Here is a 9482-nt window from a genome sequence, read left to right on the forward strand (position 1 = left end):
GCATTATTTGAGAGAAGGGCAGCGTGTGAGGAGAGTTTGCAGGCAGAGTGAAACGAACAGTGACGACAATCTGATTTGCCTCCTCGTGAAGCAGTTCTCCCCCATGTTTTCCATCTCTGCGTTCCCCTGGGCCCAGTCCACAGTAAGGTGAGGAGTAACGCAAAGCTGCTTTACTGAAGAATACTCAGTTTTCAATTATATCCACTATCATTTCTGCTGCCAGCAGCGGCAACATCAACAACTAATCAGCCTTTCCATTATACTCCAGATAACATTTGAAATGAAAAGAAAACGAGACTGACATAAAAACACTCTAAACATATGATGTCTGAATGTGAAAACTACTATTTACATATCGTAGCCAGAACAGCCGAACACTTTCATGGTTCAGAAAGTGCTGTTTATTTGTGTAAAGTTGTTTTGACACAATTTAATGGATGGGTGTTTAGTAGGAGCAGGAGCGCAAGGTTTTGTACACAAAATGTGATTAAATGGATGCAAGTAATTTTATTTTGGACTCAAGCAAGAAAATATTTTTATGGAGGACATTTTAAGCATCTGGGCAATAGTAAATTGCTGCTGCGGAAAATGACTAATCGCTTAAAAAACTTTTGGAAAGTCATTAAAAAGTGCAATCATCAATGAATTATTGAAAACATGCTCCAATACAAAGAAGGGGTAGAATTTTAATAGCATTATGCCAACAGAAAAGAGCTTCAATGGACTTTTTTAATGTCACAGTTTAAGAGGCATTTTATATTTATTCATGAAACTCAACATGCCTCACCTAATCCTGAATAACAAAACATGTCATAGTATGAACACCATCATATCTCAATCTCTCTCAGTGGATACTCATAGATTTAAGCTATTATGTCTGCCTTTAAAGCCAAATGACTTCCTGAATCGTATTAGCCATTTTGCATAGTGAGAATGAGGTGAACGTTATACTCCTTTGCAGTAATGTACATATTATAGGAGAGTAATTAGGATCCGAAGCTAAAAATTTAAATAATTAGCTGGAAGGTTGCCCCACAGTTCTTTTCTGAACTGCTTGAAAGGCAAATGAAGGGAATAAAATGCAACCTTCAGAGATAGAGCAACTGTGGACATATTTTCTTCACAGAATTGAACATTTTCGAGGTTTGCATGATGTTAAGCTATTTTATTACTTGTCCAGACACACGTTTATATGTATGAAGTTGTTTATTTTGTTGGTGAGCAAATATAAAAATAAACAAAGGTAGATAAACAGTTGAATCCAGAAGCCCAGCAAGCTTTTCTTCCTTAAATGTCAAACATTAAATCTTACTAAACTTTTCCTGTCTTTGGTTAGAATTTCCTTTTATACTGTATAACTTTGAAACATATTTTGAGTTTTGTTTTACAAGCCCTTAAAAATAGTTTCCTGGAATTTTGTCCCATTCCTACAGACAAAAGTGAATCTGGTGTGTGTGTTATCTTGCTCCCACCTTTTTGTCTAATTTGTAAGTTGAATTGTGAGAATAAAACTCACAATTTGCATATCCTGTTTATAAAGACAGCTAAATGTGTCTAGGTCCAAAGGTAATTGAAAAAAAAACAAAACAAAACAAAAAAAAAACAGAAACTACTGAGGAAACTGAAAGCTTTTTTAATACTCGTGGATATTAGAAAAGTTATAATTAATGCCAACACTAAACAGATGACAGAATTGTAATTGCGGGGTACAGAGAAGGGTCCCTGCGTTGTGGTTCAGCTCTTAGGGTCTGATACTAGGGAAGAGGAATTATTTTTCATCCAAGAACCGTGCTTTTCATGCTTTGTTTTATCTTAAAGGAAAGAAAGAAAAAACTTTACATGATTAAACCAAAAAATGACAGTGTGATGTTGAAATGAAAGAAAATTTTAATACAAAATTACATGGGTGAGTGTCACTGAGTGTCATGGAAAATTACCCAATTTGTGTCCTTTTACCAATAAAATGGGTTTTCACAATTTCATATAACACAAGGCTGCTGTTTGGAATCTAAATACAGAAAATTGTATTATGCAGTCAAGTTAAATCCATTCAAATTAACCATTTTAATTTATTTCACTTTAATTGAATGCATTTCAGACCCTTCATTTAGTTTCAAAAGACTCTGTCAGCGACAGTCTAATGGAGTAGGGTTTAAGTTTTCCTTCTTCACCTCAACTGCTCCCTTCTCCCTTGTGTCTGGTGTGTGTTGTCCCAGGGAAAGACTGAAACATTATCACAACAGGATGTGGGCTGGGATAACACTGAGAGTGCTTCCTCTGCAATGAAAGTCACCTGGGAGACTCTCCAATTATCATTGCATTTTAATGCATCATCTGAGTCTGAGCTGAGCAGCAGCTTAGGAAAAACCAAGAAGACAGTCTGACATGGATGCCTTGGAAGAAAAAAAAATCCCTAGGAATGATCTTTGAAGCGTGGTGTCCTTTCGTAAACTTGCAGACAGTCTTTTGCAAGTTCATAAAATAAACAGTAAATGAAATATTTTAAAATGAGTTGCATCATGAGTTTCATCCTCTCCAAGGTCCTGCAACTCCTTTGCACGGGACCGCATTCATTTCATGAACTCTGACATGATTTTTGCCCTGCATGAAAGGCTTCTTCACCAAATTTAACTTACAATTTGTGTCACTCCAGTCTGCACAATGTTACCTATGACTGTGACTTAACCTGAAATGATGTGCAATATAGAATTTCAGCCTTAGTTTGCTCTCTTTTTTTTCTTTCCTTTTTTTTTATACCTAATCAATTTAAGTGAATTGATTAAAATGGCCAGTACTCTTGCATTTAGAAAATATGTTTATTTACTTTTCCCCCCAAAATGTAATCATTTGTTAATTTCTGTACATGTCACTGAGTGATGTCAGCTGCTTCAAGTTTCAAGGGACCAACATCCGTGAGGATCCGAGCTGGTCAAATTACATACATGTAATCAGAGATGATCTTCTTTCTGCAGGGAGGATGTTTAAGAAAGCTTCACATGGACTCCAGAATCTTACCCAACTTCTGCTGGTGCATCATTGAAAATAGCGTACCTGTAATGATTTGGTATCACAAGAACCACAAAGGGTCATTTGATTTACTCAGTGCATTTTAAAGTACTAAAATATCAATAGATATATAAGTTAATAATTATCCACAAAGAATTGTTCATATCTTCAGAGGTCATGACCAGAGCACTCATTGTAACACAAACTGCAGATGGTAGCAATTTAAAAACTTTACCAGTCAATTTCACGGCAAAAACATAATTTGAATGGATACTGAGGGAATTAAACAAAAAGTTGTGTATACTATCACATATATAGTGTTGTATTTGATTTAAGTTTATTTAACCAAATACTAACATCAAACATGTTAAAAAAGCTATAAATGTTTTGTTTATTTATGTTTTGGCTCATTAACAGAGTGTAAAATTAGTTTGGCATGCGGCGTTATGGACGTTTGTAATGGTCAGTCCAGATATGTAGTCTAATTTATTATTATTCCAAGAATAATTTGTAAAAACTCGAGTGTGAGTCTTTATCTTGACATTATTTCTTTCTCCTTTTTTGAACAAGCATTTGCAGTGTGCTGCTTTAAAATTAACATTCCTGTCATTATACTTGTCCTGACTAAAACCTCTTTAGGTTCACAGTAACCTTTAAAACAATAATAGTGCACCTCTAAGTGTATGAAACACAGAATAAACATTGTTGAAATACAATAAAATAAAGCTCAGTAGGTAATTCTGCATAAACTATCCATTGTCCAAGTGATTAAAGTGGATAGGTGGGTAAACAAGCACAACAGACAATGATACTAATTAATATAAATACATAAATAAATAATTAATTTACTAGAATATATATTTATTTGTTCCTTTAGTGACTCAGAGATGGTATTTCTGATGGAATTTAGGCTGCAACGTAAAATATTGAGTACTATTCATATGTAGAACTCTGTAATAATATATATATATATTTTAAATGTTTTAATTATTAATACTTTTAGAGTTTGTGGACAATTAAGTCAGGTGGGCAGGGAAGGCATGAAGGATTTGTTTCTTCTTGCATTTGCTGCTGTCAGCTTGATTGACAGCCATGTAGACACCCCTCTATGAATCCCTCATCTCATGTGTGTTTGTCATAGTCCTGTGTAATTTTGACTTTCAGCCTTCATCCCCGAGAAGCAACAGACTTTCTTTAAGGAAGAAAGTTGGACTTGTCACAGGAGGGAAAGCAGGGAGGAATTAATGATGGCTGAATCCCAATTAAGGGAGGTCCAGCTTTGATGCATGCTCGGTCACTGTCATGGCTCACTGGAGCGGCCTCATTGATTCCACCTGTTCTGTCATTACTGAAACAAGTCAAAATGTCCTCTCCAGAAAAAAGATGGAAATTGATTTAAGGTTCCTAACCAAGTAAAATTATCAGGAAGTGTCTAAGAGGCGTTCAAGATAAGAGCTAATCTGACTGATTCTCCTATTGATAAGGGAAGACACTTAACTGCTTTTTTTGTTATGCCTTTTAGCGTGTGATATTCCTGAACATCAATTATGGAAGGAAGTGTGATATCTCTTTCCCTCACTTTTTTTTTTTTTTTGGCTGTACATGGCAAAGCTACATGCTCGATTATTTCTCCACAAGGTCAGTCTTGCTGAATTATATAGTTTTGCATTCTCTCCACGTTGCGAGGCAGAATTAAATGTGTTTAGAAGCAACACAAGATTCAGAGATAGAAAACGTATGACATATTCGACATTAAACATGTTTAAATGTATGAATTTAAGACATATTCCACTTTAAATATGGCATAAATTTTAATGAATCTGAAAACCAATTTGAAAATGAAACACAAAAAATAAAAGCATTCACAATAGGCAAAATGTTTTTAAAAAATTCACTTGTCATACCAGAGTTTGTGAATTATGGCCCAATGCAGCGGGCTTCATGACGTAAACTGAACCTGACCCTGTTCATTTGTTGAAACCTCCTACTTTGATGGAGCTGACAGCTGAGATGTCAAATGCCTGTTAAATGCAAACCAAAGAGGAGACACTTGATCTTAGCATGGATGAGTTGTAGTCGTTTTATGGGATTTTGCTCACCACCGGCTACAGTTCTGTTATGTGCCACTGAGGCACATATTGGTCAAATGACCCTGATGTCTACAATAAAGCCATCTCAAACGCAATGAGAAGGAAACACTTTGATGAGATAATGGCCTCAATTCATCTGGTGGATAACTTAAAGGCGACAGATGACCCTATTTACAAAGTACAGCTCATATTCAGTGCACTGAATGACACCTACAAGATGTTGTCATACACAAAAGTGCTTTCGGTTGATAAAAGCATGATATGCTATTATGGCAACCAAGGCTGCAAACAGTTTATTACAGGCAAACCAATCCAGTTTGGCTACGAGTGATGGAGCCTTGCTTCACTCACAGGAACCATGTTTCATATGGAACGGAGTCCATGCACGTCTTCCTAAACTGGCAGGTTCTTCTAGGATGGTCATTTGTGGATGATAACCTTTTCACCCTAGATCACAGTGATTGCTGCAGAGCATGAAACTTATATTTTCACAAACATAACCGGCATGAACTACTATGAGTTTATGTCGAGGTCTGAGGATCAAAATCGCATCCACTTACATTGCAAGGATTGAACAGGGTAAGGTTAATCTTCGTTAAAATACATAATTTCTCAAGTCCATCTCTATTCCAACTTCAAGATTTCTCTCTGTTTTTCTAATTCTTGCTAGTGAATGACTTGGATTTTCTGCTATAACCTTTGTTCTCACAAACAGTAGATTGAGATACGTTCACTTCAGACTTGTGAAGCTTTTTGGTGAAGTCACATTTATTTTTTCCTTTTCTTGTCTTTGAAACTTTTAATGTGTTTCTCTCATCTACTATTGATGTTGTCTTGCATCTGCCCCTTTAATGTCTGATATTTATTGCCAAAAGAGTTTCTGTCAGGACATTCAGAGTTGTTTTACTTGTAGGGAAAAACTTGCTCATTGATTCTAAATAAGTCTCCACATTCTATTAGTTTTACAAGGGTCTGACTTTCACCAATAGACTGCTGTCTGCTTGTCAAATTGGTTAATAAATTCTGCATACACGGGCAAAAATCCAACTGAGAGTAGATGGTGCTATTTGTTAATATTCCATGTAGCAGGACATACCTGGGAATCAAAAAAAGTCTGGGTAACACTTTATTTGAAGGGGTGTGCATAAGACTGACATGACACTGTCAAAAACATGACATAACATCTGTCATGAACATAAAGAAGTCTTTATGGATGTTTATGACAGTTGTCATGAAGTGTCATTCAGTAAATAATGACACTTTTAATGCAAAGTTGGCATTTTAATTGGACTTTCAATGCAACTTTTAGAGCAACTTTGCATTAAAAGCGTCATTATTTACCGAATGACACTTCATGACAGCAGTCATAGACATTCATAAAGACTTCTTTATGTTCATGACAGATGTTATGTCATGTTTATGAGTGTCATGTCAGTCTTATGTATACCCCTTCAAATGAAGTGTTACCAAAGTCTGTTTCAGTCACATGTTCAAACGCTTTTGCTCAGCTAAAAATCTGTCTTTTGTTATGTATAATGGTGTCTTCTGAGCTTTGCACAAAGTGTAAATTCATGAAAATAAAAGGTTAGATGTCTAACCTCCTGTCTCAGGACATCTTTTCATGTTAAATCCAAATGTTGACAATCTACAGCAACAACAGAGAAACTGGCCTTGAGGTTCAGTTCTTGCACTAAATGCTTCAAAAACTGACATCAGGTCCACCCAGTCAAAAGCAACGAAAGATATGGTCCAGCCAATAAAACATGAAAACAGAAAAGTCTGCCCGGAAGTAGTCAGGTGACCAAAGTGAATGTCTTTAAAAGGAAGATCTCTCCACTTGTCCTCCCCATTGGGCATCGTTTCTTCCTGTCATGAGCTCTGTTACCCTCGTCAGCCCATCATCTCCGGCGCTGTAAATGCCATCGTCCTTTTCTCTCTGCCCTCCCAGCTGCATCTCTGTAACACTAATCCTTTTTCAAACCCGTGATTTGTCCTCCACGTGTTACTCAATCAAAACAGCATGCTTCGTCCTACCCACTCCCACTTCTTTCCTGTGTTTGGGTCTAGCCAGCAGGCTACACTTTCAGTATCCAGCTCATTACCCTCACATCTTGTCTCTTCTCTGACAAAACCTAACCTTTGGTTTGTTTAGCCGAAGCAGTTGCAATCATTGTTACCTCCAGACAAAGCGTAAGAACAAACAGAGCTGAGTCAACATGACTGAGCAAATTCATCAGGGTGCAACCCAAACAAGTCAATAGAAAACGAAGGAACGAAGTTGAAGTCGGAAACAGTTGAAAAGAAAACGTCATAAACCTGACATATATATATATTATGGTTTTGATTTTCCTTTAGTGCACAATTGAGAAAACGTGCACTGAAGGTTCACATGCCCCGCAGTTGCACAAAAGGAGAGAGTGATGACATCTCCAAGTTAGCAGGGAGAGATTAATGCACAGAGTTGCTTGTGAGAGGACATGTATGGAATGCTAAGAAAGGCACCGCTTCTGCTCTGGGACAGAAAGGAGTGGATGCAAATTCATTTTGACAATGAGCGACCTGCAGAGAGAAGCAGAGGAGGCAGCGAGAGGTGTCAGCACCTTTTGTCTCACTGCTAAAGATGAGAGGCAGTGTTTAGTTATGGAGGATCTTTAACTTATTGCTTCAGCTGCACGATTTTGCTTTTTTGAGACTAATTACGTCGAAGAGCATTCAAACTCTATACAAACACGTCGTTTATCTTGTGTTGATTGTTGCATAATGTCACCATATCAAATCTTGGCAGTGTGTGCTGTTCTCAGTTTTACAGCTTTAAACATGTAAAAAGATGACAACACAGAATGGACATGGTGAATTTGGCCATTTGCTTAAGAGGTTGGCTCTCAGCGTTCTGTGTAGTTCTGCTGAAAATGTAATGCTTTAAAATGCAACATGTGACTCGGCAAATTGTGCAGTCTATCTAGATGGTACTTTTTGATACACATTAACCGTAGTGCACTTTGTCATCTTGTTACTCTCCATTTGTAGACTGTAAGCGGGGTAACACAAAAATGCTAGGTAAAAAGTTAGGTGGCCCTGGTTTGGATTTTGTCAAACACAACGTTGGATGCAATTAGAATAGAAAGAACAGTATGAAATATATCTTACTGTGTTTGTGTGTATGTCTCAGATTATTATGGGAACAGAGAGAGCTTTAATGTGAGTTACAAGGCTTTCTCCAAAAGATGGCACAGTGGGGCAGCGTGAGGGAAACGAATAAAAAAACCTCTATGCTGTGTTTTTATAACACATAATCATGGCTTCAATATATTGTTTTTACAACTGGGAGTATCTGACCAGCATGAGGAAAAATCAAATAACACGTGTGTCACATAGACTTGAAATGAAGGCTTCATGGATGCATGTCAAGACCAAAGCATAGAGAGACACAGTTGAGAAGCATTTGTTTGTGGCATTACGGAAGCACACACTCCACCAACACGCTGATGGAAAACGATCCCTGATTGGTGCATCTTCTCCCAAACAGTTTGATGTGCCTGGTCATAACGTGAAGTTAGAGTTGCGAGGGTTATCAGTGTATTTATGTGAAAGGGTAAGAGGAGACCTCCATGACCACTGTGACATGCAGATGTCAAAACATTTTTTTTTAAAGATTAATCTCCTGCATTTTCTCTCCAGACCATTATTATCTACGTGCTAATAAATATGTTTTTTTTTGTGACAACATGATCAGTTAAATGTGCTATTCGTCTCCATTTCAGTTGGAACTAAACTTTGGACCTATTATTAATCCAAAAATCATATCGCTCATGTTAAAATCCTCATTAATATGAGCAGCGTTCTCTTCACACCTTTGCGTACCCTCGCAGTTGACACATCCAGCAAGTTACATACAACTTAACACCTATACAAGACATTGACAGACTACACATTCACTCAGTCCCAAATTACAGCAACACAGCGGATGGCATCTCAACATAAAAACATTCTCCTCTAAAATCAGATCCTTTAGAATCAATGCGAGCTTCAAAAGAATGCATAAATTAAGAACAAAGAAAAATAATACAGAAATGAATATTTCATTTTAAAACTATCCACCCAGTCATGCATAACTTGCTAATTGGTCTGTGTGACTAATCGCTAATTCACATCTGTTGGTGAGCAATATGCAGCAGCTTTACATTTAAGGTACAACATTTATTCTAATTGTAGGAATTATTTTCATGGTGTCACTTATTTGCAGCTAGTTATAGGATTGTATGAGAAAAAATGAATCACTGTGAAGACATTATGAAAAGGAACAGTTTCCTCTTCTGCCTACACAAAATATTTCAGGCACACATTTCATTAGACCCAGTAAAAAATAAAAATAAAATTATATATATA

The sequence above is a fragment of the Poecilia formosa genome, unplaced genomic scaffold (assembly GCF_000485575.1).
Source record: "Poecilia formosa unplaced genomic scaffold, Poecilia_formosa-5.1.2 Scaffold60, whole genome shotgun sequence".
In the NCBI taxonomy this organism is placed as follows: domain Eukaryota; kingdom Metazoa; phylum Chordata; class Actinopteri; order Cyprinodontiformes; family Poeciliidae; genus Poecilia; species Poecilia formosa.